This window comes from Cherax quadricarinatus, chromosome 24, assembly GCF_038502225.1.
Source record: "Cherax quadricarinatus isolate ZL_2023a chromosome 24, ASM3850222v1, whole genome shotgun sequence".
Classification (NCBI taxonomy): Eukaryota; Metazoa; Arthropoda; class Malacostraca; order Decapoda; family Parastacidae; genus Cherax; species Cherax quadricarinatus.
The window spans coordinates 43107945-43132227 of record NC_091315.1 but is presented as its reverse complement, the minus strand read 5'-3'; the positions used below and the strand labels follow the sequence as shown (position 1 = coordinate 43132227).

Sequence of the window (24283 nt, the reverse complement as noted above, 5' to 3'; positions counted from 1 at the left end):
TGTTGGGGTAGGGTTGGTGATGGTTGTTGGGGTAGGGTTGGTGATGGTTGTTGGGGTAGGGTTGGTGATGGTTGTTGGGGTAGGGTTGGTGATGGTTGTTGGGGTAGGGTTGGTGATGGTTGTTGGGGTAGGGTTGGTGATGGTTGTTGGGGTAGGGTTGGTGGTGGTTGTTGGGGTAGGGTTGGTGATGGTTGTTGGGGTAGGGTTGGTGGTGGTGATGGTTGTTGGAGCAATGGTGGTGGTAGCGGTGATGGGGTGAAGGTAATCGGGTGGGTGGGGGTGTGGAGGCTGTGGTGGGGTGGGTTTACCTCCATACTTCCGCTATATTCCCAAGTCCTTCATTCAAGTGCTCAATACATTCGCTTCTAACAATTTACACCTTGGTCCACCTGCCATAACTTTCATTTTGTAACATGCATGTAGGAGGAGACACTGATATATATATATATATATATATATATATATATATATATATATATATATATATATATATATATATATATATATATATATATATATATATATATATATATGCTGGAGTATTAAAAGCTAGTTTCCAATACTGTTTAATAGGTCATTTAATTTGGGTAGCCTTGGAAATCTCTCCGGAAGAATGTAGAGATATATGTACCAATAGATTGTCTTATCGCCTACATGTGTTTTTGACACCACTGACAGTGACGTAATCAATTTATTATTAATATTACGTAACAAAGTAAATGGTCGTATAATGAATATGAAGGAATATTTTTACTACCCTGCTAGTCCTGTATATTAGGCATAGCGGATGTTATTTTCATACACCGGGGGACGAGTTTGAGCAGTACATGTTTGACAAGGTTGCTAAGAAGTCTCATAAGGGAAATTTCCGATGTTTACTCATCGATTTATTTCTGAGAGGCATGAACGGTTGCCGAGAAGCCGCCATGACACTAGACTGTCTGTGACGTCATCCTTCAGGAAGCGTTCCAATCATCATTCTCACAGTGCTATCTTCTTTGATCTCAGTTAATTTATAATACCAAGCATAGAAAACTGACTTTATAAATTTTGGTATTTAAAAGAGAGAGTTTGCCGATTGGAAGTGAAGATAAAAGCTGGTAGAATTGAATATAACATATTTTCGAAGAGTGTGTGATCGTCAGAGTGATTGTGGGAGGAGAGTTCCAGATTGCGAAAGCCCACGAGCCCTTCCCTCCTCACTGTGAGTTACCGCGAACCTCCTCCTTATTTAAGGTTTTCTCAGTCTCTTTGGCGTCCTAGTGTCGCGGCGAGGTTGCAGCCGAGTGTCGGGTGCGTGTGTGCATGTGCTGCCTCAGTTTTACCCAGGTTAAGGCGGCCAATTAGTGATAATATTGATTGGTAAAGAAGTTGCGTCGTTCCCATTTTGAGAAGGCAGGCATGCCTTATTAAGCACCTTTGTTAATCTAGCCTTCACTGCTACACGTTCAAGGTATTTTCCGCCACCAGAGGCATGGGATGATAGAGAACTTTGCAATACAACCGAAATTTTAAGGTTTAAAATGTTTAGTGGTTGTAGTCTTTTGTTAAAATTGAATGTTTAGTGTTGGGAGGGAGGTTTGGCCGGCCCACCTCCCTCCATCACTCCTCACTACTGCAACTCCATCACTCCATCATGCTTGCTGCAGCTGGAATGGTATAATTTGTAAGGAGGAAGATGCACTGACGGTCAAGCACCGTTATTTATGGGCTTCCTCTAGGCAGATACTGAACCACTGGTTCACCTGGACCATATATTAACGTTATTTTCACGGTATTTAAATGAATCCTCAAAATTTTTAGAAAAAAAAAAGATGTGAAGATTTGTAAAAATCAGCTGTAGTACTTAGAACAGTTTTCCCATATAGTTGATAGATTTAACAAGGTTGACTTTTGGCAATGTTTTCCATGGACAACTTTATTTTCAAATATAGATATAAACAGGCCTAGTCTCTGTGAAATGTCTCGCTGAAGGATTCTGTTGTCATAGTGATGTATCATCTTGTTGGTTGTAGTGTCCTGTGGCCTGGTAGGTAACACTCATCTCATACTGTCCGTGGTTCGATCCCTGTTGTCCCGTTCATCTAGCAGGTAAGTCGTTACCTGGGTTTGGGTCGCATTCTGGGGGAATAGATTGAAGACCCCCAGTGGAAATAAGACTACCTCACTGACATTGTTTTTCTTGGGTTATCCTAGGTGGCTAACCCTGAGGTTAAAAATCCGAATAAAATCGTATATTTCGCAGCAGCAGTAATCTAACTTGCAGATGGAAATAAATGGTATAAAATACTGAGAGTGGAAATATAAACACTTAAGCAGTATAGTGTGATCCTTTATTGACAAAGTTTTGCCCACGCAGGGGGCTTTATCAAGTCACAAACAGATCTACCTGGGTGAGAGATACGCGAGTATTTGTAGGATGAGAATGCTGGGTCAAGTGGAGGTCTGCAGGTCTACTCATATACTTATCTAATCTCTTTTTAAAGCTACCCAAGGTTCTAGATCCTACTTGGAAGATTGTCACGTGCAGCATTTTCCACCTGACCCAGCATTCTCATCCTATAAATATTCGTGTCTCTCTCGCCCAGGTAGATCTGTTTGTGACTTGAGGAAGGTCACTGCGTGGGCAAAAACGTTGTCAATAAAGAATCACATTATACTGCTAAGTGTTTATATTTCCTTTCTCTAATTTGCAGAGTTTAATTTGTTAATAAGTTAATGAACTGGAAGAAATAACCAATATTTACTTTGAGCCAAATATTGGCCTACTTGGCAGGTCATACTTTCATCCACTTGTTCATACCAGTTTTAATAATTATTTTTATCCTAAGTGATGGTTTATTCTACTTGTCCCTCTCACAAAGCCAGTGTTTTCCTTTCTATTTTAAATCTGAAGCTTAACAAACTTTCATCCAAGGTTAAGAGAATAAGAAAGAAGGAACACTGCAGCAGGCCTTCTGGCCCATGCGAGGCAGGTCCAAGTCTCCTACTGGCTTAAGCCAACGCCCCAACCTAGTTAGGTCAGGTCACATTCACTTACGGAAGGAACACGGCAACTGACCTAGTAACACAAGCTAATCAGGTTCAACTCACACCCACCCACACCCACTCATGTATTTATCTAACCTATTTTTAAAACTACACAATGTTTTAGCTTCTATAACTGTACTTGGGAGTGTGTTCCATTCATCCACAATGCTATTACGAAACCAGTGCTTTCCTATATCCTTCCTGAATCTGAATTTTTCCAACTTAAAACCATTGTTGTGAGTCCTATTTACATCCCCTTTATTTATTCCTGTCTTCCATTTATACACCTCAATCATATCCCCCCCAATTCTACGCCCTTCTAGAGTGCAGATTCAGGGCCCTCGGTCTATCCTCGTAGGAAAGATTTCTGATGCTTGGGATCAACTTTGTCATCCTCCTTTGTACGTTTTCCAGAGCATTTATATCCATTCTATAATATGGTGACCAAAACTGTGCAACATAATCTAAATGAGGCTTAACCAAGGATATATAGAGTTGAGGAACAACCTGAGGACTCCTATTATTTATGCTTCTTGATATGAAGCCAAGGTTGCATGTTTTCTTTTAATTTTATTCTTTGTAGCTTTATATCCCTTTCATGTGGTAGCTGCTGAAACCAGCTTTCATGTGGTGGCTGCTGAAACCAGCTTTCATGTGGTGGCTGCTGAAACCAGCTTTCATGTGGTGGCTGCTGAAACCAGCTTTCATGTGGTGGCTGCTGAAACCAGCTTTCATGTGGTGGCTGCTGAAACCAGCTTTCATGTGGTGGCTGCTGAAACCAGCTTTCATGTGGTGGCTGCTGAAACCAGCTTTCATGTGGTGGCTGCTGAAACCAGCTTTCATGTGGTGGCTGCTGAAACCAGCTTTCATGTGGTGGCTGCTGAAACCAGCTTTCATGTGGTGGCTGCTGAAACCAGCTTTCATGTGGTGGCTGCTGAAACCAGCTTTCATGTGGTGGCTGCTGAAACCAGCTTTCATGTGGTGGCTGCTGAAACCAGCTTTCATGTGGTGGCTGCTGAAACCAGCTTTCATGTGGTGGCTGCTGAAACCAGCTTTCATGTGGTGGCTGCTGAAACCAGCTTTCATGTGGTGGCTGCTGAAACCAGCTTTCATGTGGTGGCTGCTGAAACCAGCTTTCATGTGGTGGCTGCTGAAACCAGCTTTCATGTGGTGGCTGCTGAAACCAGCTTTCATGTGGTGGCTGCTGAAACCAGCTTTCATGTGGTGGCTGCTGAAACCAGCTTTCATGTGGTGGCTGCTGAAACCAGCTTTCATGTGGTGGCTGCTGAAACCAGCTTTCATGTGGTGGCTGCTGAAACCAGCTTTCATGTGGTGGCTGCTGAAACCAGCTTTCATGTGGTGGCTGCTGAAACCAGCTTTCATGTGGTGGCTGCTGAAACCAGCTTTCATGTGGTGGCTGCTGAAACCAGCTTTCATGTGGTGGCTGCTGAAACCAGCTTTCATGTGGTGGCTGCTGAAACCAGCTTTCATGTGGTGGCTGCTGAAACCAGCTTTCATGTGGTGGCTGCTGAAACCAGCTTTCATGTGGTGGCTGCTGAAACCAGCTTTCATGTGGTGGCTGCTGAAACCAGCTTTCATGTGGTGGCTGCTGAAACCAGCTTTCATGTGGTGGCTGCTGAAACCAGCTTTCATGTGGTGGCTGCTGAAACCAGCTTTCATGTGGTGGCTGCTGAAACCAGCTTTCATGTGGTGGCTGCTGAAACCAGCTTTTCATATCTCATTGTTGAGTTATCAAGGCAACAGGCTGTGACTTGAAATACACAAATAACCCACACATAAGAGAGGGAAGCTTATGATGACGTTTTTGGTCCAACTTGAACCATTTACAAAGTCACACTGGTCCAAGTCAGACCGAAACTTCGTCATAAGCTCACCTCTCCTATGTGCGGGTTATTTGTGTATTGTTCCAGTCATGGTATTGTGCCTTTGTTATTAGCGACTTGAAACTAAGAGTTATTCAACAACATAGTTTAAGTTAGACTGTTTAGTGCTTAGGTATAGTTTTATTAAATTTGTGTGGGTGAACTCTGCCAGCCAAAAAAAATATTGCATATGTCTGACCTATTGGTGACTTGTTAATGATGAGATCATTGGCATTTCCTTCTAATTTTCCATTTGTACTTATCAAATCTCCAATAATTCTAACTTTTTCCATTGTGCAGGTTTAGTGCTCCTATCCTATTTTTATGGGAGCATAACTGATGTAGGGTAGTAACTGTCATCTATATCACCATCCTGTTAAAAATAGTGAGAAATGGATACCTGTAAATGTTTTTGCACTTGACAGGATTGCTTCAATGTACTATGCTAAATGTTGCCTAATGTACCTGAAAACACATCTGATTTAATTTCACATGGTAAATTTTGTATATTCGCGAGAATTACTTTTATTCAATGCATGTTGTTAACGTCTGTATACATGCATGTGCAGTGTTTTATGTTCTGTTATACTAGCTTTACAATCAGTTTAATCTTTCCCAGAATGCTTTGCTTAACCAGGGGCTTTCCATATGTACTATTGTCCAGTTATTCAAAATCTTGTTACTTTGCCTTTAAAATTCTGCTGAATCAAAGAATACCAGCAGTCTCACCCTGTCAAGTCACTGATTGGTTTGTAAAATATACTTTTCTACTGCTGCAAGTTCCTACCTGGAGTCTACCTGGAGGTTATTCCGGGGATCAACGCCCCCGCGGCCCGGTCCACGACCAGGCCTCCCGGTGGATCAGGGCCTGATCAACCAGGCTGTTATTAATGCTGGCCGCACGCAGCCCAGCGTATGAACCACAGCCCGGCTGATCCGGCACTGACTTTAGGTATCTGTCCAGCTCTCTCTTGAAGGCAGCCAGGGGTTTATTGGTAATTCCCTTTATGCTTGGTGGGAGGCTGTTGAACAGTCTTAGGCCCCAGATGTTTATGGTGTTTTCTCCTAGTGTACCAATGGCACCCCTACTTTTAATTGGGGGTATTTCGCATCACCTGTCCAGTCTTTTACTTTCGTAGGGAGTGATTTCTGTGTGCAGATTCGGGATCATTCCTTCCAGGATTTTCCAAGTGTAGATTATGATATATGTATCTCTCCTGCGTTCCAGCAAGTACAAGTTAAGTGCTTCCAAGGGTTCCCAGTAGTTAAGGTGGTTAACAGAACTTAAATGTGCAGTAAAGGTTCTCTGTACACTCTAGATCTGCAGTTTCACCTGCTTTGAACAGAGATGTTAATGTACAGCAGTATTCCAGCCTAGAGAGAACAAGTGATTTGAAAAGGATCATCAATGGCTTGGCATCTCTTGTTTTGAATGTTCCCATTATCCATCCTATCATTTTTTTTTGAACTTGTGATTGTGGCAGTGTTGTGATGCTTGAAAGTGAGATCCTCAGACATTACTACTCCCAGGTCCCTTACATTATTTTTCTGCTCTGTTGTATGGCCAGAGTTTGTAGTATACTCTGTTCTAGTTATTATCCCCTCCAGTTTTCCATAACGAAATAGTTGGAATTTGTCCTCATTGAACATCATTGTTTTCCATTGCCCACTGGAAAACTTTGTTTATATCTTCTTGGAGGTTAACTGTGTCCTCAATAGATGACAGCCTAAGTATAAATTTCATAAAAATGTGCATGCCTTATTTTATACCTAACTTGTTGAATTATTCAAGGTAATGATGTATTTTATCAAATTGCTGAATCTGCTGCCTGGATTAACTTGATGGCGATGTAAAAAGTAGGCGACTTCACTGGGCCCCACCAGAACTTGGTATTTGACATTCAGAATAAGAGGCACAATACTGTGATGAAGAATACACATATAACCCAAAACTTTTTCACAAGTTTCTCTCTTGCTTACGAGGTATTTGTATACCGTATTTGGCATTTAGGTTGAACACCAGTGTTCTTGATCAGTTGGGAAGGCGTGGATATTTCGTTACGGGTGAAGAGCTCTCCCAAGCAAGCACTAGTTAATGTAAACTAACTATTGGTTATCTAATGTAAACTAATTCTTGGGTAGCTCTTGGTATATTTTTTAACAGGTTGCTGAACCTGCCGCCTAGATAACTTACTGAAGTCGGTGATATGAACATAACATTAGAATGGAGGAACACTTCATAAGGCCTACTGGCCCATACAAGGCAGGTCCTTATCAAAAAGACCTCTACCCAGAGCTACCCAAGAATTTACTCCCGTACCCAATGACACCAATCAGACCCAGCCCCTCCCACTCATATATTTGTCCAATCTCTTTTTGAAGCTACCCAAGGTCCTAGCCTCAATCACCCTACTGGGAAGATTGTTCCATGCATCCACAACTCTGTTACAAAACCAGTACTTACCTATGTCCTTTCTAAATCTAAATTTATCCAACTTAAATCCATTATTTCTGGTTCTTACCTGGTTCGACACCCTCAGTACTTTATTAATATCTCCTTTGTTTATGCCCGTCATCCACTTATACACTTCAATGATATCTCCCCTCATTCTACAACTTATACACTTCAGTGATATCTCCCCTCATTCTACATCTCTCCAGAGTGGAGATGTAAGGCTTTAAGTCTATCTTCATACGGGAGATTCCTTACTCAGTAAATCATTTTAGTCATTCTTCTCTGTATGTTCTCTAATGAGTCTATATCCATCCTGTAGTAAGGGGACCAAAACTGAGCAGCATAATCTAAATGAGACCTCACTAGTGATGTATAGAGCTATAAAATAACTTTTGGACTATAGTTACTTCTTGAGATAAATCCAAGTAATCTGTTAGAATTGTTGAGCACACTAAGGCACTGCTGTCTTGGCTTTAGATTTCTGCTTACCATGACTCCCAAGTCTCTCACATTCTGTATGATCAAGCTCTACTTCACCTAGTTTATAGCTTCGATGGTTATTTTCATTACCAAGGACTAGTACCTTACACTTATCCACAATGAACTTCATCTGCCATTTTTCAGACCAAGACATTAATTTGTCCAAATCCTCCTGGAGTTCATTGCTATCCTCCTCGGAATGTATTATATGGCCTATCTTTGTATCATCAGCAAATTTGCTTATGTCACTCATAATCCCTTCATCAAGGTCATTAATGTAAGTTATGAACAAGAGAGGGCCTAAAACTGATCCTTGTGGAACGCCACTAGTGACTAATCCCCATTCAGATATGACCCCATTAATGGAAACTCTCTGCTTTCTATTGTTAAAGCATGCCTTTATCCATACTAGAACTTTACTTCCTATACCATGAGCTGCCACTTTTCTTAAGAGTCTCTTGTGAGGTACTCTATCGAAGGCTTTACTAAAATCCAAATAAACAATATCATATTCTTTATCACTGTCTACTGCCTCAAATGTCCTAATGAAGAACATCAGTAAATTTGTTAGGCAGGAGCGACCTCTCGTGAACTCGTGCTGGGATTCATTAATCAAATTATGCCCTTCAAGGTGACTTATAATTATGTCAGTATAATTGATTCAAATAACTTGTCCACTATAGAAGTTAGGCTTTTTGGACGGTAATTTGAAGGAATGGACTTATCCCCTGATTTGAATATAGGAACCACATTTGCCATCTTCCACAACTCTGGTACAACACCAGTAAGGATGGACACATTAAACACACTCGTTAATGGCTGACTAAATTCCATCTTGCATTCCTTAAGTACCCTAGAACACAACTCGTCGGGCCCCGGGGACTTAATTTGCTTCAGTTTGTCTATCTGATAACCATGTCCCTCATGACAGTAATATTAGTTAATTTGAATTCATCAGAAACTGAATAATTATTAATTTCTGGAATCTCATTTATGTCTTCCTGTGTAAAAACTGACAAAAAATAGTCATTAAATAAGGAACGCATTTCCAGTTCGTTATCTGTCAACTGTCTATTCCCAATTTTCAGAGGTCCTACTTTTTTCCTTGACCTTCATTCTATACACATGAAAGTACCCCTTTGGATTGGTCTTTGATTCATCAGCAACTCTAATTGCATAATCATGTTTTGCCCTTCTAATCCACTTTTACTTCTCTCTTAAGCTGAACATATTGGTCAGTAAGGTTAACCTCTTCTCTTCTGAAGCGCTTATAAATTCTCCTTTTTCTCCCCTAATAGATGCTTTAGCCTCCTGTTAACCCATTTAGGATCGTTATTATTAGATCTAATTTCTCTCTGGGGAATGTATATACTCTCAGCACGGTGTACATTATTAAGAAAAAATCATGAACGCAGATCGCTTCGTAATCATAAGTATGATTGTCGTCAATAAAATCATTAGCTAGATAACCCCAATCGAGATTAGACAGGTGTTCCCTAAGTCTATAATCGGCAGGAAGAAAATAAGGGATTTTTACTGTATTATCATTATGCTTGTATTCCCAGTTAATGCTATATGTCATGAATTTGTGATCACTCGCGCTATGCTCTTCAGTGATCTCCAGATTATTTATGAGCGTTTCCTTATTTGACAAGACTAGGTCGAGCAAATTATTGCCCCTGGTAGGTTCTGTTACACACTGCTTCCGAAAACAATCCTGAACTGCTTCCATAAAGTCACGACTCCAGATTACCGGTCAAAGAAGTCCAGTCAATTTGACTAAAGTTAAGATCCCCTACTATCACTACATTAGTGTCTAGAAGTCCTAACAGTTTCATCCCAAAGAAGTTTCCCTCTATTGTGATCCAAGCCTGGAGGTCGGTATATTATACCTAGAATTAGTTTTTCTTCACCCACAAACTATACCCAAACAGATTGTTACTAGTCCATCTATTTTTATACCTGTTTTTATGCAACGATTAATATTTTCTCGTACATATAATGCAATTCCTCCCCCCATCCCATTACATCAATCCACATGGAACAACTTAAACCCTTGAATATCACACTCAGCAATCACATCCCGACTTTTTAAATCATACCAGTTTGTTATTGCAATGACATTAAAGTTCCCAGCACATGCTACCAAACGTAGTTCATTAATCTTATTTCTTGCACTTCAGCTGTTAGCATAAAATACCATCATACGTTTTTTCTTCTGCACATTTTTCCTGTTCACCTTTGCTTTCACACAATTTCTGAAATTATCATTACCCAGCATTACTCCATGACTGTTATTATTAAGATTTATAATATCAAAGCCTAAATCAATGTATCCATACTCATTATTTTTCATTTCTAAACCCCATACCTCTAACTAATCCTAGTTTACACAAATAACCCGCACATAAAAGAGAGAAGCTTACGACGATGTTTCGGTCCGACTTGGACCATTTACAAAGTCTCACTAACCAGAAGTGGAGCAGGACGGCTATATATAGGCAGGAAGAGGTGGTGGTAGTAGTAGTACCATTCTTGTACTACTACTACTACTACCACCACCTCTTCCTGCCTATATATAGCCGTCCTGCTCCACTTCTGGTTAGTGTGACTTTGTAAGTGGTCCAAGTCGGTCCGAAATGTCGCCGTAAGCTTCTCTCTTTTATGTGCGGGTTATTTGTGTATCGTTCCAGTCACGGTATTGTGCCTTTTTTTTGTTATTAATCCTAGTTTAACCCTTTCAGGGTTAAAGGCCCAAATCTGGAGTCACGCACCAGTGTCCAAGAATTTAAAAAAAAAAAATTTATTTTTTCTTATGAAATCGTAGAGAATCTTTTTGTGAAGGTAATAAAACAAAAAGTACGAAATTTGGTGGAAAATTGACGCAATTATGCTCTCGCGAATTTTGATGTGTCAGCGATATTTACGAATCGGCGATTTTGCCGACTTTGACTCCCATTTTAGGCTAATTACATTATTCTAATCAACCAAATTCTTAGCTATTTCACTAGTATTACTTCTATTCTATCGATTGAGCACAAGAAATCGCCAAGTCAACTGTTTCAACTACAAAATAAAGTGATCGGAAATTGTTAATTTGGCCAATTTAATACAAAGTTCAAAATATTCCAATTTCAAAATAGGGTCCAGAATAAACAATGTAGGTATTCCTGGAACTAAACTAACATTTCCTCTGTTCATTAGTTACATTTTGAGGCTTTACAAATAAATTCCATTTTGATTTTTTATTCACATAATGAATTTTTATTCACACCAAAAAATAGAAGATTTACTGTTATGCAATACTGTAATAATTGTATAAATATCATCACCATATTTGTGAATGTATATTAGACCCACCAGCTGACGTGTATTAGACGTGTGAGGTCGTTTGTTTACTCTTGAATATCGGCAAAAATTTAACATTTCCGCTACTTTGAGCTCAGTTTCAAGCCATTTCCAGTGCTAAAACCAGTCAAAATCATCACTATTTCTGTAATATGTCTTCCATTCTATCAAATGAGACCAAGAAATCGCAAATACAACTATAAAAAACATACGAAAAAACACTGCAAAGTTGCTGTTTTAATCGAAAAATCATGATTTCATTTTTTTTCTCTCATTATACACAGTGTGCTGCAGGATCTGTTTTATGTGGTGCACACATACCACATAGATGTATTCTCTCATATCTAGGCCCAAATGTACCACTCAGTTTATCAGAGTGAGCTGAGCTCATGGCGTAGATCTACGGTTTGGACCCTGAACGTAAAGCCGTAGATCTACGGGACGGACCCTGAAAGGGTTAAAAGTCCTAACAACCCTCTCAACGGAGCTAGCAAGAAAACCCACACCTGCCCTGGATAAGTGAACTCCATCCCTGGCATACATTTTCGGCCATAGAAGTGGTCCCAGTTGTTAATGAATGGTACTGCGTTATCCTTAGTGTTTGTCCAGCCAACAATTAACCCCTTGACTTTTGCAACCCCAAATCCTGAGGTGTCTCCTGGTGTCACAAAATCCCCCCCCCCATTATTTTTTCCTATGAAATGATAGAGAATCTTTTCCCAATTGTAATGACACCAAAAGAACGAAATTTGACGGAAAACTGACAGAATTACGCTCTCACGAAGTTAGCCACCTCAGCGATATTTACAAATCAGCGATTTTGCCCACTTTGAGCCCTATTTTCAGCTAATTCCATTGTTCCAGTAGACTAATCTCATAGCTATTTCTTTAGAACTCCATTTTTTCTATTGATTGAGTACAAGAAACTGCCCATTTAACGATTTCAACTACTCAATAACTTGGTCAGAAATTTGCAATTTGGCCAATTTCACGAAAATTAAAAAATGACCATTTCAAAATAGGGTTCAGAATGAACAATTCACACATTCCTGGCTCTAAAATAACATTTTCTTTGATCATCAGTCATGTCTCCAGCCCCCTCTGATATTACTCTTGCTTTCTGTTTTGAATTTTTATTCAAACAAAAAAAATAGAAGATTTACTGTTATGCAGACTACTGCAATATTGTAATAATTGTATAAATAATGTCAGCCCATTCATGACTGCATATTAGAATGGCTGCTTGGACATGTCATTTTGGAAAATGACATTTGTTTACTTTGGAACATCGGCAAAAATCGAACATTTCCCCTAATTTGAGCTCCATTTCAAGGTTCTTTTCATAGCAAAACTAATCAAAATCACCTCTATTTCTATAATATATTTTTCATTCTATCAAATGAGGCCAAGAAAACGAGAATACAACCATAAATACTACACAAAAGTATACCACAAAGTTGGCATTTTAATTAAAAAAAATGGTCGGAGTTTTTTTTTTTCTCGTTATGCACTGCGTGCTGTAGGATTTTTTTTTATATGGGGCACACAGACCCATTCTCTCACATGTGGGCCTACCAGCTTTCTCCTGCTTGATTTGAAGCTGCTAGAATTTGAGTATACATACATCAAACACGGTGGCTCGTAAGACGTATGTATACGACCAAAACAGTCAAAGGGCTAATACCAATTGCTCTGGACAACCATTCATTTCTGACACCCCTTCTTGGCAAAATGCCACATATAACAGGGTCCCCCCCTCTTCCTAATTATGTCTGTTGCTCTCTTGAACCTTCTAACTGAATCCTCACTTCTACGCTAGCCTACATAATTGCCTCCAGCACTGAGGCAGATAATAAGATTGATCCCAGCCCCAGGCAAGCAGACCCTCTTGTCTCCTACTCCTATCCTTCAAGCAGAAGGCCCTATCCATATACCTAACCTGGCTATCCCCAACAACAACATTATTTTGCCTTGGTGTCATTTGTCATGACTTCCCAGTAGTCGACTCACATTCGTTGGGCAGCACGGAGAATGCCGTGGATGTTTCCACAACAGTTTCCTTCATTGTTTCTACCTTTCCATTCGTCTTCTTGATCATCAACTTCGTTCCATGCTGTCCAGCCACTGTCCAGGTTCCCTTCTTGACCTGAGGACTTGCAACAAGAGGACTACTGTGATTCCTCTTGTTTTCCTCAGTCAGTCGCCATATCTCTATCTTCGCTACCCTCAATTCCTCCTTATGCTGCTGGTAAAGTTGCTCAATGAAGGGCATCTTGGTTCAGTCCACAGAGTACACTAGACATGTCCTCACTGAGCTAAGTACAGGTCACCACTGAAATCCAACTTTACCAGACATCTTTGTTTCAACAATATTCCAGTAATTAATTTTTACAGTGGGCCTGAAGATCAATTATGTAATATCAGTCACTAGCGAAATGGTTATGGAGCAAATAGACCCGACTGAAACAAATTAAATCGCCGGGCCCTGATGAGCTATTTTTCAAGGGTTCTTAAGGAGTGCAAAATGGAACTCTGAACAGTTGACTAATATTTTTAATTTATATCTTCAAACAGGTGTAGTGTCTGATATGTGGAAGATGTCTAATGTAATTCCTATTTTTAAAGCAGGGGGCAAGTCGTTACCATCGAATTACCACCCAATAAGCCTAACCTCAATTGTAGGCAAATTATTAGTCAATTATAGCTGATAGTATAAGAAGTCATATTGATAAGCATAATTTGATTAATGACACTCAGCTTGGATTCACAAGGGGACGTTCCTGCCTAACTAATTTACTAACTTTCTTGAGTAAAGCTTTTGAGGCCGTTGATCACAATAAAGAATTCGATATTGTTTATTTGGATTTTAATAAGGCTTTCGATAGAGTACCGCACCAAAGACTGTTAAAGTGGCAGCTCGTGGGATTGGGGGAAAATTTCTGTCACGGATCGAGTCATGGCTCACCGACAGGAAGCAGTGTGTGCATAAGTGGGGTTAAATTCGAGTGGGGATCTGTAACAAGTGTGTTCTTAGGCCCGTTGCTGTTTATAATGTATACCATTGACCTTGATGAAGGAATTGCTAATGAAATAAGCAAATTTGCTGATGACACAAAGATAGGTAGGATAATTGATTCAAATGTAGATGTCATGGAACTTCAGGAGGATTTAGACAAACTCATACCTGGTCAGAAAAGTGGCAGACGCAGTTCAATGTGGATAAATGCAAGGTTCTGAAGCTCAGGAGTGTCCATAACGCTAGCACTTGTAAGTTAAATAATGTAAAACTTAACCATACAGATTGCGAAAAGGACTTGGGGGTTATAGTAAGCAGTAGCCTTAAACCAAGACAGCAGTGCCTAAGCATATGTAATAAGGCAAACAGATTACTGGGATTTATATCAAGAAGTGTAAGCAACAGAAGTCCAGCAGTTTTATTACAGCATTTCACATCTTTATTGAGGCCTCACCTAGATTATGCAGCTGAATTCTGGTCCCCATATTACACAATGGACATAAATTCGTTAGAAAACATTCAGCGTAGAATGACAAAATTAATACATAGCATTAGAAATCTTCTGTATGAAGAAAGATTGAAGACCCTAAAACTACATTCACTTAGACGAAGAATGAGGGGAGACATGATCGAAGTGTATAAGTGGAAGATGGGTATTAACAAAGGGGATATAAATAAGGTTTTGAGGCTATCCCTCAAAGAGAGAACCTGCAGTAATGGATTCAAATTAGATAAGTTTAGATTTAGAAAGGATATAGGAAAGTACTGGTTTGGTAATAGGGTAGTTGAGTGGAACAGTCTGCCTAGTAGGGTTATCGAAGCTAAAACCTTGGGAAGTTTCAAATTTAGGTTGGATAAGTATGTGAGTGAGAGGGGTTGGATTTGAGAAGGACTTGCACATGAGTAAATAGAACTATCAAAGCTTATTGCTTGGGTAGCATTTATTCTGTTAGTGAGTTGGATTTGTGAAGGACCTGCCTAGTATGGGCCAACAGGCCTACTGCAGTGTTCCTCCTTTCTTATGTTCTTATTGCTTAGTTTATAACTGCCAGGATTAGAACCTAACATTTGTCCACATTGAACTACATCTGCCATTTATTAACCAACATAAACATGTCCAAATCTTCGAAAACTCCCTGATAGTGCCAGTGATCTCTCCAACATTCCCAGAGTGCCAATTGGTCTACCTACCTATCTGGAGAGTATTCCAGGAGTCGGTGCCCCCACGGCCCGGCCATGATTAGGTTATAAGAACATAAGAAAGGAGGAACACTGCAGCAGGCCTGTTGGCCCATACTAGGCAAGTCCTTCATTACCCATTCCACTAACAAAACATTTGCCCAACCCAATTTCAATGCCACCCAAGAAATAAGCTCTGATAACTCTATCCAAGATATGATACTACATGCCCCAAACTGCCCTTCTCACACTATACCATTCACTTATATATCCATACCTCACCTATGCTATCTGTGCTTGGAGTTCAACTGCAGCAACACACCTAAAGCCAATAATAACCCAACAAAAAGCCACAGTAAGAATAATCACTAAATCCCATCCCTGGCAACCCCCCCCCCACTCTTCCTAGATCTAAACTTACTCCCTGTTCAGAACATCCACACTACTGTGCAGTCTATATCTACAGGACCTTAAATTCCAATATTAACCTTGACCTAAAATGCTTTCTTGATAGTTGTGACAGGATCCACAGGCATAACACCAGACACAAACATCTCTATGACATTCCCCGTGTTCGACTAAACCTTTACAAAAATTCAATGTATTTCAAAGGACCTAAAATCTGGAACGCCCTACCTGAAAACTAGAACTGCAGACACATTCATCACTTTCAAAACTACAGTTAGAAAACATCTCATCTCCCTGATACACCCCGACAACTAACTACATGATAACCACCTGGTGGTTCACAATTACTCACTCACCCACTGACTATAAACCCAGAAATACTAATCTTAAAATAATAAATCCTAACTAGTTATAAGTTTGCCTATGATACTCCAATATAGACACCTTGTATTGTGCCAAAACAAAAGCATTCACATTGCTAAACTCTCAAATTATGATGTAGTCGCTTAGCCTTAATACCATAATCTGTAAGGATTTAATGTTAAGAATTAATCTAAGTCTGCTCGAAATGCGTAGCCATGCTAGGTGTCCTAGTGGCTCCCTCTGTAATTAGTATTTTATAACATGTAAACCACACAATACCCAAAACCTGTAAACCCCACATTGTAACCCTTATAGAGAATAAACTTGAATATGCAAGTCCCAGTCATATCCAGCCCCTCTCACTCATGTATTTATGCAACCTAAATTTGAAACTACCCAAGGTTTTAGCCTCAATAACCAAACTAGGTAGACTGTTCCACTCATCAACTGCCCTATTTCCAAACCAATACTTTCCTATATCCTTTCTAAATCTAAACTTGTCTAATTTGAATCCATTACCTGTCTAATCTCAATTGGGGTTATCTGTCAAATGATATTATTGACGATGATCATACTTATGATTACGAAGGGATCTGCGTTTGATTTTTTTCTTAATAATGTACACTAGGTCTAAGAATGCACATCAGAAGAGGAGAGGTTAACCTTACTGACCAATATGTTCAGCTTAAAAGAGAAGTAAAAAAGCGGATTAGAAAGGCTAAACGTGACTATGAAATTAGTGTTGCTAATGAATCAAAGATCAATCCAAAGGGGTTCTTTCAAGTGTATAGGACGAAGGTGAAGGAAAAAGTAGGACCTCTGAAAATTGGGAATGGACAGCTGACAGATAACAAACTGGAAATGTGTTCCTTATTTAATGACTATTTTTTGTAAATTTTTACACAGGAAGACATAAATGAGATTCCAGAAATTAACAATTACTCGGTTCCTGATGAATTCAAATTAACTAATATTACTGTCACGAGGGACATGGTTATCAAACAGATAGACAAACTGGAGCAAAATAAGTCCCCGGGACCCGGCGAGTTGTTTTCCAGGGTACTTAAGGAATGCAAGATGAATTTAGTCAGCCATTAACGAGCGTGTTTAATGCATCCATCCTTACCGGTGTTGTGTCAGAGTTGTGGAAGATGGCTAATGTGATTCCTATATTCAAATCAGGGGATAAGTCCACTCCTTCAAATTACCGCCTGATATCTATAATGGGCAAGTTATTAGAATCAATTATAGCTGACATTATTAGAAGTCACCTTGAAGAACATAATTTGATTAATGAATCTCAGCATGGGTTCACGAGAGGTCGTTCCTGCCTGACAAATTTACTGACGTTGTTCAGTAGAACATTTGAGGCAGTAGACAGTGATAAAGAATATGATATTGTTTATTTGGATTTTAGTAAAGCCTTCGATAGAGTACCTCACAAGAGACTTTAGAAAAGTGGCAGCTCATGGTATAGGAAGTAAAGTTCTAACATGGATAGAGGCATGGCTTACCAATAGAAAGCAGAGAGTTTCCATTAATGGGGTCAAATCTGAATGGGGCTTAGTCACTAGTGGCATTCCACAAGGATCAGTTTTAGGACCTCTCTTGTTCATAATGTACATTAATGACCTTCATGAAGGGATTATGATTGACATGAGTAAGTTTGCTGATGATATAAAGATAGGCCGTATAATACATTCCGTGGGGGATAACAATGAACTCCAGGAGGATTTCGACAAATTAATGTCTTGGTCTAAAAAATGGCAGATGAAGTTCATTGTGGATAAGTGTAAGGTACTAGTCCTTGGTAATGAAAATAACCCTCGAAGCTATAAACTAGGTGAAGTAGAGCTTGATCATACATAATGTGAAAAAGACTTGGGAGTCATGGTAAGCAGAAATCTAAAGCCAAGACAGCAGTGCCTTAGTGTGTGCATCAAGGCTAACAGATTACTAGGATTTATCTCTAGAAGTATAAGTAACAGAAGTCCAAAAGTTATTCTACAGCTCTATACATCACTAGTGAGGCCTCGTTTAGATTATGCTGCTCAGTTTTGGTCTACGTACTACAGGATGGATATAGACTCATTGGAGAACATACAGAGAAGAATGACTAAAATGATTTACTGTGTGAGGAATGTCCCGTATGAAGATAGACTTAAAGCCTTAAATCTCCACTCTCTGGAGAGACGTAGAATGAGGGGAGATATCATTAAAGTGTATAAGTGGATGACGGGTGTCGAACCAGGTAAGAACCAGAAATAATGGGTTTAAGTTGGATAAATTTAGATTTAGAAAGGACATAGGTAAGTACTGGTTTTCTAACAGAGTTGTGGATGCTTGGAACAATCTTCCCAGTAGGGTGAGTGAGGCTAGGACTTTGGGCAGCTTTAAAAAGAGATTGGACAAATATATGAGTGGAAGGGGCTGGGTTTGATTTGTGTCATTGGGTATGGGAGTAAATTCTTGAGTAGCTTTTGGTAGAGGTCATTTTGATAAGGACCTGTCTTGTATGGGCCAGTAGGCCTTATGCAGTGTTCCTCCATTCTTATGTTACTGTGGGTTCTCTCTTGGAGAGATATCTTCAAGACCTTATTTATATCCCCTTTATTAATACCCATCTTCCACTTGTACACTTCGATCATGTCTCCCCTCATTCTTCGTCTAACAAGTGAATGTAATTTAAGGATTTTCAATCTTTCTTCTTAAGGAAGATTTCTAATGCTATGTATTAATTTAGTCATTCTACGCTGAATGTTTTCTAACGAATTTATGTCCATTGTGTAATATGGGGATCAGAACTGAGGTGCATAATCTAGGTGAGGCCTTACTAATGATGTATAAAGCTATAATATAACTGCTGAACTTCTGTTGCTTACACTTCTTAATATAAATTCCAGTAATCTGTTTGGCTTATTACGTACGATTAGGCATTGCGGTCTTGGTTTAAGGTTACTGCTTATCATAACCCCCCCCCCCAAGTCCTTTTCGCAATCTGTATGGCTAAGTTCTACGTTATTTAACTGATAAGTACACCTACCATCTGACTTACAACCTGCTCGACTTACGATTACACGACTTACGCCCGTATTTTTTATGCCAAATTTCTGGGAAATAAACGACTATTTGTGTTGTACACAGTGTTTATCCTAAACCTTACAGTATAAAATATAGTACTAACAGCATAAAAAGTAAAGTAAAACATGAAATACCAAAATAAAACAATAAAATAGTCATTACAAAAATGTTTTGTTGATATTCAGTAGTAAAGTTCGACTTACGACCATTTCGACTTAAGACAGGTTTCTCGGAACCGAACTCGGTCGTAAGTCGGGTGGTAGGTGTACTAGGGTTATGGACACTCCCGAACCTCAGAACCTTGCATTTATCTACATTGAACTGCATCTGCCACTTTTCTGACCAGGTATTGAGTTTGTCTAAATCCTCCTGGGAAGTCTCCAGTGTTTTTCTGATGTAATTTTCCCATATATTCATTTAGTGAAATTATCAACAAATTGTAATCCAATATAAATTAGCATAAAATAAACCTCATTTATGTTTTAGGGCTACTGATGGTTATATTTTACCATTTCTGAACCTGATACCTGAGGTCAGTGATTTGAAAATTCAGCAGATTCACTGGATTCCCTCTGTTCTTTCAATTCATCACTTTTTTTTTTTTTTTTTTAATAGGCAAACTTGGCTATCTACGTGTTAATCTTTCAGTATTTTGCTGTAATTGTAATTTAGTCCTGCTGTCACTAATAATACCAATACAGCAGGAGGCACTGTTTAACTATCTGCTGTGTAATTAGCATTGTCATGGAGGAAATAAATTTGGAATGGTATCTTAATGTATACATTTTTTTTTTTCAGGAGTTCCATTTTTCCTGAAGAGAACCCTTTTTTATCAGGGTGGGTTACCAACGAGCAACAACGGACGGGCAGAGGAGCCAGGGGGGTGCTTCTCGCTCCGTGGGAGGAAGGTCAGTTGGAGTTTCAGTTAACATTATCTCGATTTTGTTGACTATTACTAATATTAGCATTACATTTAGAACACTTAAAATATACAGTTTGATTTTATTCAAGTTGCTTGGTTTCTTTTACAAAGTATGTACTGAATATTATTTTTATATGGTGCTTTCAGTATTTTGTATTCACATATTCATTAAGCAGTTTGCAAACCTTTACAGTAAAATGTCATTTAGTACACAGGTTACTTCCCAGAAAGAGTATTTATAACATTACAATTATTTCAGTGTAATACTTCTCAAAACCTGGAAATAAGTCATATTGATTGATTTGACTGGGTTATATATACTGTATAATTATTTTTATTACATTTTTTATTTGGTCTTCTAAAGCTGTACGTAATGAATACTTAAAATATTGCAGTTAGAGTACGGTGGAACCTCGGTTTTTGCCTTTAATTCGTTCCAGAGAGCCTGACGAAAACTGAATTCGACGAAAACTGAAACAATATTTCCCATAAGAAATAATGTACGGTGAACTCCTGCGTTGCGGCGGCTGCAACTTTCGTGAAATCCAACTTTTGGCAAAATATAGCCTCGTGGTTTGTGATTTGCCTCACGATTCGTCCGTCGTACGGGACGCGTCCGTGCAGCCAGGAGCGGCTGGGCGTACACAAAGGCTCCCACACAACATCCAGAGAGTCAGTGTGACATATGTGGGCAAGTGACCATCACCCCCACGGGTTCATACAATATACACCTACCATCCGACTTACGACCGAGTTCGGTTCTGAGAAACCGGTCGTAAGCCGAAATGGTCGTAAGTAGAACTTTACTACTGAATATCAACAAAACATTTTTGTAATGACTTTATTTTGTTTTATTATGGTATTTCATGTTTTACTTTACTTTTTATGTTGTTAGTACTGTATTTTATACTGTAAGGTTTAGGATAAACACCGTGTACAACACAAATAGTTGTTTATTTCCCAGAAATTTGGCATAAAAAACACGGTCATAAGTCGAGTGGTCGTAAATCGAGCAGGTCGTAAGTCGGATGGTAGGTGTATTTCATAATCCATTGCTTTTTGTGCTTGCAACTGCTAAATAAACCACCATGGGCTTAAAGAAGGCTCTCCTAGTGCCAGTTCTTTGGTAAAGACGGAAAGAAACACTATAGAATTCAAGAAAAATCTCATAGCAAAATACCAAAGTGGACGAGGAAGAGAGAGGGGAGAATGTGCCTTCTTCAGTGATTCTAAAATATGTACAATACTAAAGCAGCAGATATCGATAAAGGCTATAGCTCCAGCCAGCGATAAAGTGTAGCAAGTAAGTTAAGCGATTAAGCAATAGAAAAACGACACGACACTAACTCTCCAATGTTGTTGGTGTATAGGGCCACTGAACATACACTGCCCTGCTATCTTCCACTATCCTAAACCTCTGCCAGCATCTCCTCCATCAAACTAATTAAACTAAAATCTCCTCCAAGGGAAGTGTAAATATTTCTTATTTATAAATTACGTACATTGTTTCAGTGTGAATAGTGGTGGTGGTGGTGGCTTCTGCTGCCACCTCCACTACCACTAATATGTACGACTTCTCTCAGTGGCCCTTATAAACCCAACAGCACCACCACCACCACTTCTCATATTTTTTTTTTTTCTTTCTCTCCAACAAGTCGGCCGTCTCCCACATATTAATTCTAGAATATATATCATGTTTCTATGTTATTATTGTTAATGTCATATTAGATGAATTGTGATAGATAAATAGGCCAGAGAGATTAGCATCATATTGAAGCATAATAAACTCGCCTCCTGCCAGCCTGCCATGTACCAACAAGTCTTCATTAAAGGTAAGTGTGATGTTAAATGTTCATTTATCCATTTTATTAGTTCTTTATACTTATTTGTCATTGTTTTCTGTATGTAAATCTATATTTAATCTTCAAAAAAAAAATATTTTTTTGTTAATCTGGGTGTCTGAAATGTATTGTATTTCCATTTTTTCTTATGGGGAAAATGGTTTCACCATTTATGAATTTCAACTTTCTGCAGACTCTCTGGAATGGATTAATCATGAAAAACAAGGGTCCACTGTAAATCCAATTAATCCATTCCAGACACCCAAAAATATTAACAAAAATACATTTTATAGAGAATAACTAGTTTTACATACAGAAAACAGAGAAATATAAAGTACTAATGAAATGGATAAATGAACGTTTAAATCACTTTTACCTTTATTGAAGACTTGTTGGCGTATGGAAGATGGCGAGGAGGAAAGAGGCTCTCGACCACCATCACAACCACTATCACTCTCTACCACCATTGAATTCTACTGTGTTTCTCGCCTTCTTTATCAAAGGGCTGGCACTCGGAACTTTCTTTGGCCCCATGGTGGCTTATTTAGCAGTCACAGTCAATAAACAAGCACAAAAAACAATGGATTACGAAATGTTTTGTATGAATATGCAGGGTAATGTTCACTCAATGAGAAGCAAAGCCAGACTGACTCAGATTGCATGCGTGGGATGCTTTGAGTGGGCGCGGGCAGATGGATACATTCGGTATGGCAGATAAAAACCGAGGTGATGAACGAAAACTGGGACAGCATTTTAACAGTCTAAAACCGAAACCAGGGCAAGTGAAAACAGAGGTTCCACTGTACATTAGTCATAAAAATGTGAAAGTTATCTTTAGTGCTAGTGTACAACCTGTGGTGTAATTATAAGGGAACAAGCTGCGCAAGTGCCATGTGCACCCCACCTCCAAGCCCCCTCCTCATGCCCCCACCCCATTCCACGGATCCTACACCACCCAGCCAACAATCCCACCCCCAGCCCCCCCTCCTCGCACCTTCACCTTTCCACACCCACCACCTACCACATACACATGCCCAGGAGTGATCATGGCCAGGAATAGTCTGTTGTGTATGTGAAAAATTTTGTGAGAAATATGAGGGGCATTGATTGTGAAATATGTGGGAAAACATCCCATATATCATGTACAAAGCTTCATGCAACCATGATGAAGGACCTAAAACAAGAAAGTCATTTCTGGATTTGCCCCAGTGAGAGGGGCAGCTGGTCAGGCACAAGAGAGGTACTGAAGAGTGAAAACCTAGAAAGCATAAGGAAGTTTCTAAGAAGCTTGCCAGAGTTGTACAAAGAGTGGAAAACGGGATAAGGAACAAGAAAAGGAGGAAGACGCAAATAGAGGTGAAAACTAAGGGGTGTAAGTAAGAATGGAAAACGTAACACAGAGCAAGTTGGAAAAGAATGAAACAAGGATACATAACATAGCAGAAAGGGAAAGGGAGGATGAGAATGCTAGAGCAGTAACAAATGAAAGCAAGAAAAGGGAAGAAATTAGCCTAGAAGAAAGTGAACAAGACAACTCGTATCAGGTGGCAGAACTTGGGAATGACACAAAATCAGTAAATATAGGTAGTCAGAACATTTGCAGATACTATGCAAAAGGTATGTGCCTATATGGCAGAGATTGTTGGAATAAACACACCAGAAAATGTGCCAACATGTTGAGGAAGGGAAAGTGTCGTTTCAACAAAGATTGCAGCAGGTACTTCCATCCAGTAATGTGTCAAGCTTCAATGCAGTCCAGAGAATGTTATAACCTGAATTGCCCAGACCACCATATAAAAGGAATGTGGCACTACAGTTAGCAGAGACAGGGAAATCGAACAGCAATCTTTTTTAGACAAAAAGAGAAAAGATCGAACCAAAGGAAGAGACAAACGGGGAATGGTAGAGAGAGGACAGATGGGCAGCAAAATGGAGCGTACCAAACCAGGCATCAGTTCATCAAGGCCGAATAAGCAACCAAAAGTGAAGTCAGTACTGGAGAAACCAGGGGCGTGTACACCAGGGGACATACCAGGTAGTACATCACCAGTGATACTAATGAAACAGTGAGACAAAACATCCCAAATGGTAATTCCTGCTTCATATTTGCAAATATTCGGGGTTTGAAATCAAATAAAAATGACATCTATGTCAGTGGGCTCCTAACAGAAGTAAATGCCAAGTTTAGAGCATTTACAGAAACACATAGAAGGGAAGTTTTGGATGGAGAGAGAGATGGAAAACTACAACATGTATAAACGTGATAGAATTAATAGG

The 24283-nt window shown here is 39.4% G+C and overlaps 1 protein-coding gene across 2 annotated transcripts in view; it reads left to right on the top strand.

Moving 5' to 3' along the window:
- Positions 1-1081: 1081 nt before the first annotated feature.
- Positions 1082-24283, top strand: part of NAT1 (N-acetyltransferase 1) — a gene marked incomplete at its 3' end in the record, with an annotated part of 96523 nt that continues 73321 nt past the window's right edge. The window contains 2 exon segments of one of the 2 annotated variants that reach the window (XM_070088457.1): positions 1082-1204; positions 20042-20151. 2 annotated transcript variants of the gene reach the window in all.